Source organism: Tupaia chinensis, unplaced genomic scaffold (genome assembly GCF_000334495.1).
Source record: "Tupaia chinensis unplaced genomic scaffold, TupChi_1.0 Scaffold000671_1, whole genome shotgun sequence".
NCBI classification, from domain to species: Eukaryota; Metazoa; Chordata; class Mammalia; order Scandentia; family Tupaiidae; genus Tupaia; species Tupaia belangeri.
In genome coordinates, this window is record NW_006160193.1 from 3,848,747 (window position 1) to 3,857,783 (window position 9,037).

A 9,037-nucleotide genomic window follows, 5' to 3' on the forward strand; every position below is an offset into this window, starting at 1 on the left:
GGGCTCCGACTGCAGTCAGCCACGTAAGAGTCCAGCGCCTTAACCAGCACACCACTTGCTGGCCCAACACAGCATGTTTTTTAAGCTGCCAGGTTTAGGACTCAGACTTTGTGGTTGGCCAAATGGCATACAGCCTCCCTAACCACCAGGCCATAGGCTGGTCTGTTTTTCCTAAGGTTTTCTTTTACTCATGGCAGAGAGCTTGCTCGTGTGTAAGAGAGAGAGAGAGAGAACCCTTGCAGGGTCTCATCAGGCTGTGATCCCCTCTCCCCAGCCCTCCCGCTCCTCAGGATCTTGCCTCTGCATATACCTCCAGCATGTTCTCAGGCAGACCAGGGATCTAAACCCGTGGCTGGCCCCGTGGCTTCCAGCCTGCTGTGGACTGCAGCACTTAGGTAAATCTGGTTTTTTACACAGATTTTTAAAAAAACACTGACAGTTTAACATCATTTCCTGTTGCAGACTGTGTGTAGTTAAACTTCTATACGTGTGTGTTTACTTGTTTCTGAGGTACATGGCGTCCAGGCGATCAATGCACTACTTCTGTTGTCACTAATTTGATTTGATTATGTATAAGCAATTTGGTTCACTCATTGCTGTACTTTGAATGTGTCCCTCGTAATTCATTTGTTGAATGTGTCCCCCGTAATTCATTTGTTGAGGTTTGGTTGTGACAGGATTAACAGGGTGAAGATTTGATCAGATGGTGGTGGTAAAAGATGTGGCCTTTTGGAGGAGCTTGGGATTAAGGTTCATCAGACTGGAGCCCCAAGATTGAAGACTGGGTGTGTTTATAAAGAGAGGGAATAAGTTGGAGACGTGGACACAGACATGCTCTCTTCTGCCCCCCACCCTGTTACCCATGAGCAAGCTGCTGCCCTTTGTCCTTGGAGCTAAGCCATGAGCTGAATAAACCTCTGTTTTTATAAATTGCCCAGGCTCAGGTAATTCTGTTATTAGCAGCAGAACAGACTAGAACACCCATGAAAAACACTTCTTTCTGTTCAATCCTAATTTTTTATTTTATGTTTTATTTTATTTTATTTACTCATCTATTTTAATTTGACCAGAGAGGGACAGAGTGAGAATGAGAATGAGAGGGCAAGAGAGAGAAAGCAAGCCATCAGGTTCAGGACTCAAACCACAGTCGGCCACATGCGAGTCCAGCGCCCTTAACCACCACGCGATCTGCCAGCCCCCATCAACCTAAATTTTTTTAAGTGAAAGTAACCTATCATCCTTCTTGATAATTTTTGGGGAGTACATAGCTGCAAACTATTGATGGAAGTCTGAAATGTAGTCTCCAAACTGTTTAGGTGTGTCCAAAGTTGGAAATGCATTGTAGCAGACTGAACCCCTGAACCACACGTCCATTTATTTTAGTGAACAGAGCTGTCAAATTGGATTACTTTGACGATTAAGGCTGTGTCTGAAACTTTCCGTGTTTTCTAGACTAATGCCTGAATTCTTGTTTCTGTTTTTATAACAGACCTTATGTATTTTCCTGTCTTCATTCAGAAGTCATTTTTGAATTCTTACTCTTGTCTGATACTAGACTTGATGGGATAAGGGAGCAGAAGGAACCAGTCCCTTCCCCATGCCCTGACACACACACACACACACACACACACATAATCCCCATGTGTAGAAGATTTCTAGGGACTCATGGTGTAGGGAACTTGAACAGAAAGTGGCTCCCTTTCTGCACCTCCTTAACAAGGCAGTCTGCAGGATGAACCTCAGGTTGTTTGTCTGCTGGGACCCTCCTTTTCTACGGATATTTCCCCTTATCTGTCTGTTACTTCTTACTGATCTAGTATATAGAAGTTTTAGATATCTATGTCATTAAATTACTCCGTGATCTTTTTTCTTCTAGAAATTTGATTATAAAATTGTGGTTTTTTTCTTATTATATGTAGAAGAATTTTTAAAAATCCATTCTATGAATTGGAATATGAAGTAAAGACTGAAATTACATTTTTCTTCAAAGCTGCTGGTCAGATAACTTGATTACAGGGACCAGCAGATGGCATAATGGTTATGTCACTGGACTACAACGTAGTCGACTGTGGTTCAAGTCCTGGACCTGGCAGCTTAAAACTCATGCCAGGCACGTGTGTGTGTGTGTGTGTGTGTGTGTGTGTGTGTGTGTGTTTGTGTGTGCCGATGCCCCAAATCCCAAGAAGATAATGGAGGAGACAAGATTATGACATGGTCTTGCCCCCGGGGGTGATTTCTCCCATTCTGTCTCTCTGGAGAGTGCACATGTCCTATAACAAAAATCTCTCAAAAACAAAACAAAACAAAAACAGGGACCAGTAGATGGCATAATGGTTATATCACAGGAGTCCCACATATTAGACTGTTGTTCGAGTCTCAGACCTGGTGGCTTCAAACTCACGCTGGGCGCGTGTGAAGATCCCGAGAGAGAATGGAAGAGAACGGATTGTGGTGTGGTGTGGCCATCCTCCCAGGGCTTGATTTCTCACTCGCTCTCTCTGTCTCTGTCTTTTCAGTGAGTGCACATACTCTATAGCAAAAATCTCTCTCAAAAAACAAACAAGCAAACAGAAAACCCAGAAACTTGATTATCATAGTAATTCATGAGTCAGGAGCATGAGCAGCGTTTTCTAGGTTGGAAGGTCATGCAGACATCCGGACCCCCAAATCCAGGGGTACATGGTGGCAACTGATGACAGCTGCGTGAGCGAGGGTCACCTTTAACCCTCAGAAAGCTGACTGCTCCGCCAGGGCCAGCCTTGTCTATGTCTGCCATGGTCAGTCTAGCACGTCGACAGGCCTGGTCGTGTGCCAGGGGCCACCTCATCTGGGCCAAGGGCACCTTATCAGTCTCGGAGTCAGGCAGGGTGCAGTGCGATGACAGACACAATGTAGCTGCACAGGCACCAGCACCGCCCTTACTCTCCCCCTCAGCCTGAGCTGCCCAGTGGGTCCAAGAGCATTTCTGACCTCCGTGCTGCAGACTGAGGTGCGAGGACCTTCCTCCAGATACGTGAAGACCAGCCGTGGGGCCATCAGGCGTGCACACGTGTGCGTGTGTGCACGTTTCTAGCGCTATTCTGTTGTTATGTGTGCCTGTTTTTAGGCCAGTGCTTAAATTATTTCATTCAAGTAACAACATCCTTTTATTAAAATAGTACTGTTTTGAATTCTGCTGATTTGGTGGTTTTGTTTGTATTTAATTTATTTTTATTATTTTTTAAAAATCTGTTGATTCCTTGAGACCAGCAGTTAGTGTAATGGCTATGTCACTGGACTCCCATGTAGTCGACCGCGGTTCGAGTCCCGGACCCAGTGGCTTAAACTCACGCTGGACGCGTGTGCGTGCGTGCCCTTAAACTCTAGAGGAGAATGGAGGAGAAGGGATTGCGACGTGGCCATCCCCCCTGGGGGGTGATTTCTCGCTTTCTGTCTCTCTGTCTCTCTCTGTCTGGCTGGCTAGTGCATGCACCCTATAGCAAAAACCTCTCCAAAAAACAAAAAGAAATCTGTTGCTTCCTTCCATGAACAAGTGAGAGCGACTGCAACCCTGCAGGGCTTGGGGCTGCTGTCCCACCTTGGGTCATCATGCATGGCTACCCAGAGTTTGAAGACAGAAAGGCATAAAGAGAACAATAAAAATCATCATTAATCCTACTACTTACAAACACCCAGAATCCTCAGGGAGGTCTCTGGACATGAAGTGGGAACTTTCTCCTGCGGCATTGCCTCACAGACTGTTGCATTTTAACTCTGTACCACCCTCAAGCCCCTACAATTACTTTATATGTTTGTTTTGTTTGTCCAGTTATATAAATATAAGATATGTAAACTTAGTTTTAAAATTGTACTTCTAAAAGCTACATGAAGGGACCAGCAGATGAGATGGTGTAATGGTTACGCTGCTGGACTCCCACATAGTCTACGCAGTTCGAGCCCGGATCCAGCAGCTTAGAGCTCACCCTGGGCGTGTGTGTGTGCATGTCCCAGATCCTGAGAGAGTGGAGGAGATGGGGCTGTGGCCTGGTTATCTCCCCAGGGGATGATTCTCACTCTCTGTTTCTGTCTCTCCTGCAAACACACATGCCCTATAGCAAAAATCTTCCTCTTAAAAAAAGTTTTATGAAAATGTTTCACATAAAGTATTTTTTCCCCTTTAAAGGTGACCTGTACACTTATCTGTGTTTGCGCTGCTCATGGAAATACCTGAGCTTAGGCCAGCCCCATAGCCCGGTGATTGAGGGAGCCAGATCCCACATGACTGACTGTGGTTTGAATCCCAGCCCCCAAAACCTGCCAAACATGCTGGACGCATGTGCATGCATGCCCCAAATCCTGACAGGGTGGAGGAATGAAGGAGAAGGGATTATGGTGGGACCGTGTCCCTTTGGGGGGAGGTGCTTTCTCCCTTTCTCTGTTTCCTGTGAGCGTATACAGCTCTGGCAAGTAAAAACAAATACCTGAGCCTGGGTGATTTTATAAAGAAAAGAGAGGTTTATTTGCAAACTGCTAATTCTGTTAACTGGGAAATCTGAAGACCTCGGCCTACCGCCTCGCTGATGGAAGCCTGGAGGGTGGCAGGCACGTGTAGAGAGAAAACAAGCAGCTCGCTCTGTTCTGTAACAACCAGCCTTGACAAGAGCTGAGCTCTTCTCTCTGAACTGAAGCTCACTGGGTCTCACGAGACACGGTTCATCTGCTCACGAGCGTGTCCCATCTGTGATGCAGTCACAATGACGACCACCACCCGTGCGCCTTGCCGCCTCCCAGTCTCAAATTCCAAAGCGTGAAACTTTGGGGCATAACACGTTCCAAACCACAGCACTACCCAAGTTTGAGAAACCTTGCAGCAAACGACAAACGTGGGGGAGATTCTGAGTCGTCCATGAGCATACCCTAAGTGCTGCAGTCCGGGTGGCGGTAACGCAGAGTGCAGCCCCCAGAGCCCATGTCGGTCCCCAGCCCCAAGTAGACGCTCCTCCTTCCTGGCCTGAAGGAGATCTCTGTAGACACGATTTCCTGGTGGTGATGTTTTCTTACTGTTTTACAAATAGCATTTATTTCTGGTTGAAATATAATTTATATTGAATGTAGAGAATTTGAAAACAGAAAGGCATAAAGAGGACAATAAAAATTAGCTTCAATCCTGCTATTTATAGGTCGCCACATGAAACGTGGCATGGTTCCTTTATCTTTTCCATGTGTAACATTGTTTTAAAGAATTATTTTATTTAACTTTATTTACTTAGTTATTTTAATTTGACCAGAGAGGGACAGAGTGAGAGAGAGAGAGACAGGAAAAGTGAGAAAGCAAGCCACCAGGTCCGGGACTTGATCCATGGTCAACCATGTGGGAGTCTCTCATGTGTAACATTTTTACAAAACTATTTGTTTGTATTGGGCACACACATTCAACATATATGCATTTCCTCCTGTTAAGTGTTCTTCAAAACTATTTATTAGTGTGTTTTAGATAGTATACCATAATTTACTTAGCAATATCCCATTCTTTTTTTTTTTTATTTTTCTGGAGAGGATTTTGCTATAGGGTGCGTGCACTCACCAGAGAGACAGAGAGACAGCGAGAAATCACCCCCCAGGGGGGATGGCCACACCACAATCCCTTCTCCTCCATTCTCCTCTAGGGATCTTGGGCACGCACGCACACACACCTGGTATTAGTTTAAGCCACCAGGCCCGGGACTCAAACCACAGTCGACTACATGGGAGTCCAGCGACATAGCCATTACACTAACTGCTGGTCCCAGCAGTATCCCATTCTGAGGCAGCGTGTTTTCAGTTTTTTGTCATTGCACATAACATAGTGATAAATATCAGTGTACATAAATCTTAGGGTATCTCTCTGTTTCCTTGAGATAAACTAGCAAGATGCTGTTAGTGGGACTGAAGGGCATACATTTCAAAGGCTATTGATATACAGCACCAGAATATTAGTTTTACATGCAGAACAGAAAAAGAGGCAGATGAAGTTAATGAAGGGACGTTCCCTTCTGGAGGTTTAAACTTGGAAGTTCTCCCCAAAAGAGCAAGAGGCTGGGGAAAGAATCAGAAAAGAAGTAAATGAAGAGGAAGGAACTAATAGGCAGCCCTGTTTGGGAGCGGTGTGGTTCTGTCTGCTCACCAGGGGAGGGAGCCCTGCTCCCATCCCAGTGTAGCCGACATATCTGAAGCCGGATCTGCTCTGTGGTTTGCAGTTAATGTAAGTATGTGAAGGGGCTTTTTATTTTATTGTATTTTTTTAATATTATTGATTTATTTTGCATTCATTCACTGAACATAATCACTGTATACAAGATGCAGTTTCCCACCCAGAATACACTATATAGTGGCTTAGTCATATACGTTAGCATCACAGTGTTCCGTTTCTTACTATATATATATATATATATATATGCTTATGCACCTGTGGCAGGTGTGTGTGTGTAAATAAATAAAAAGAGACAATGGACAGCGGCCTTCTAAGAGATTGATGTTGGCAGCCTCCTAACCGCTCTCGTCAGTGCTTTCCTTCTGTGACATATTCGCCCTGGGCCTTTTCTTAAGAGGTTCCAGCGCCTTCAATGTTCTCTGGGTCCTGCCTGCCTCTCTGCTGCTTCTGCAGAGCTGTGTTTACTGTGTTGATCTTCTTTCTCCCTGCTCTCAGAGAATCCTTAAGTAAGAAAAGATTTGATGTGCAACATAACTTAGCTGATCGAAGTCTAGCCGCTTTTCTTTCCTTTTCTCCTTGCTAACTTCTTAGCCTGAAACTTAGTTTAAATGTTACTTCCTGGGGGCTGGCAGGTGGTATGGCTGAAGTGCTGAACTCCCACAGGATGACTATGGTTTGAGTCCTGAACCTGGTGGCTTGCTTCTTCACTTTCCCTCTTTCTGTCTCTGATCAAATTAAATAAATAAGTAAATAAATAAATAGCTAAATAAATAAAATACTTATAAAAAAAGAAATAAGCTTAATTAAGAATTTTTTTTCACTTCCTTGGCAAAGCAGTTCTTGACAGAGGCCTATCAGAGGGCCCCCTCCATGATCATAGCTTCTGTAGCTGTTTCTGTGCATGTAATTACCTAAGTTTTCTCTGCTATGCTCTAGGTTTCCTAAAGGCTGGGGTTTGGCTGCTTCTGATCTGTGCTGGACCCTTGGCACTGGCGCTTAATAAACATTGACCCTGCACTTGCACCTATACCTGCACCTCTACCTGCACCTGCACCTCTACCTGCACCTGCACCTCTACCTGCACCTGTACCTGCACCTATACCTGCACCTGCACCTATACCTGCATCTACACCTGCACCTGCACCTACACCTGCACCTATACCTGCATCTACACCTGCACCTATACCTGCACCTACACCTGCACCTACAATGGGTAGTTATTCATGGCATGTACTCCAGCTTGGCACATACCCTTCAAAGTACAGCATCCCGGGAACCAGCAGTTAGCGTAATGGCTATGTCGCTGGACTCCCACGTAGTTGACCACGGTTCGTGTCCCGGACCCAGTGGCTTAAAACTCACGCCGGGCGCGTGTGCGTGCGTGCCCAAGATCCCGAGAGGAGAATGGAGGAGAAGGGATTGCGGCGTGACCATCCCCCCTGGGGGGTGATTTCTCGCTTTGTCTCTATGTCTCTGTCTGTCTGGCGAGCGCACGCGCCCTACAATGAAAATCTCTAAAAAAAAAAAAAAAGTACAGCATCCCAGGTAGCCACCCCAAAATGGCAGAAGCCAGCACCCAAGTGAGAGCTGTTCACTATGTGCTTAATGACTTCATGTGTTACTGGGTGACCATGTGCTAGCCTGTGGTGTCTACACTGCTGCCATGAGGCTTTATTTGTTCGATGATGTGTGGATGGATTTTCTGTTGTCACGTCTTTGTAAACACGTCTATTTATTCACTGGAACCCATAGTATCCAGACATTTCTCCAACTCGAATAGGCATAGGATGTTGTGGGTATGTGTCCTTCCAAAATGGAGATTCCAGAACCCATTCCAAGGGTGGATGAATGTCCTTCTTTTTTTTTTTTAATTAATAGACTTTATATTTTAGAATAGTTTTAGTTTTTCAGAAAAATCGAGCAGTTAGTGCTGAGTTCCCATGCACTTTCCCTATAACAAAGTCCCCTAATCCATTATTAACATCTTATCTTCGTATGATACATTATTGTTAATTAAAGTCCACAATTTATTCAGATTGCCTTGGTTTTCACCTGACGTCCTTTCCCTGTCCCGGGGCCCCATCCAGGACGCCACAGTGTATTTGGTGGCTGTGTCTCAGCCCCGCTTGGTGGTGACAGTTTCTCAGACTTCCCTTGTTTGACTGCTTCGAGGGGTGCTGTCAGGTACACTGTACGGTTTTCCTCTATTGGCCTCCGTCTGTTTTCCTCATGTTCAGACTGGAGAGTTTGGGGAGGAGGCTCACAGAGCAAAGTGCCATCACGTTAAAGGCATAGACTAAGGTGCGTCTTGGACTGCACCGTTGACTTAGTCCCCTGGCTGCAAGCATCTGTCCGGTTTTCCATTGCGAAGTTGCCCTTCCCCCTTCCGTGTAGTGCTCTCCTCAGGGAGGTCACTATGCATAGCACACATGTGAGGAGCAGGTCCGCTCCCTCACCTGGTGAGTGCTGTTCACATTTTAAATATTTGTTTTATTTCTTTTTTGCATGAGAGAGACAAGTACCTCTGACAGGGTCTCGCCCTCTGCAGCCTCCCCCGGCCCCCAGCCAGGATCACAGGTATGCATGGGCAGGCCCGGTGTGTCCGGGTCGACTCTGGAGCCCAGCCTGGCCTCCGTGTGGCCCCAGCACTGTGCAGTGGTGCCCTCCTGCCTGTGCCCTTCAGCTGGGCCTGACATTTTCAAGTGTGTTCATTTTCAGGTAAAATAGAAAAAAATCAGCACGTCGGCTCCACGGTGTTTTAGCTGGGTTTCCTAAGACACTACCAGAAGTGAAGACTGATCTGAGAAGGTTTTTGGAGGAGGGTTTGCCCAAGAAGCAAGGATGGGAGCAGGGGAGGCCACAGGGAAA

At 45.9% G+C, this 9,037-nt stretch overlaps 1 long non-coding RNA gene across 1 annotated transcript; it reads left to right on the forward strand.

Moving 5' to 3' along the window:
- Positions 1 to 352: 352 nt before the first annotated feature.
- Positions 353 to 933, forward strand: LOC106736152 (uncharacterized). Its single transcript, XR_001371245.1, has 2 exons — positions 353 to 395; positions 678 to 933. It is a non-coding gene; the product is annotated as an uncharacterized LOC106736152 (long non-coding RNA).
- The last annotated feature ends 8,104 nt before the right edge of the window (positions 934 to 9,037 follow it).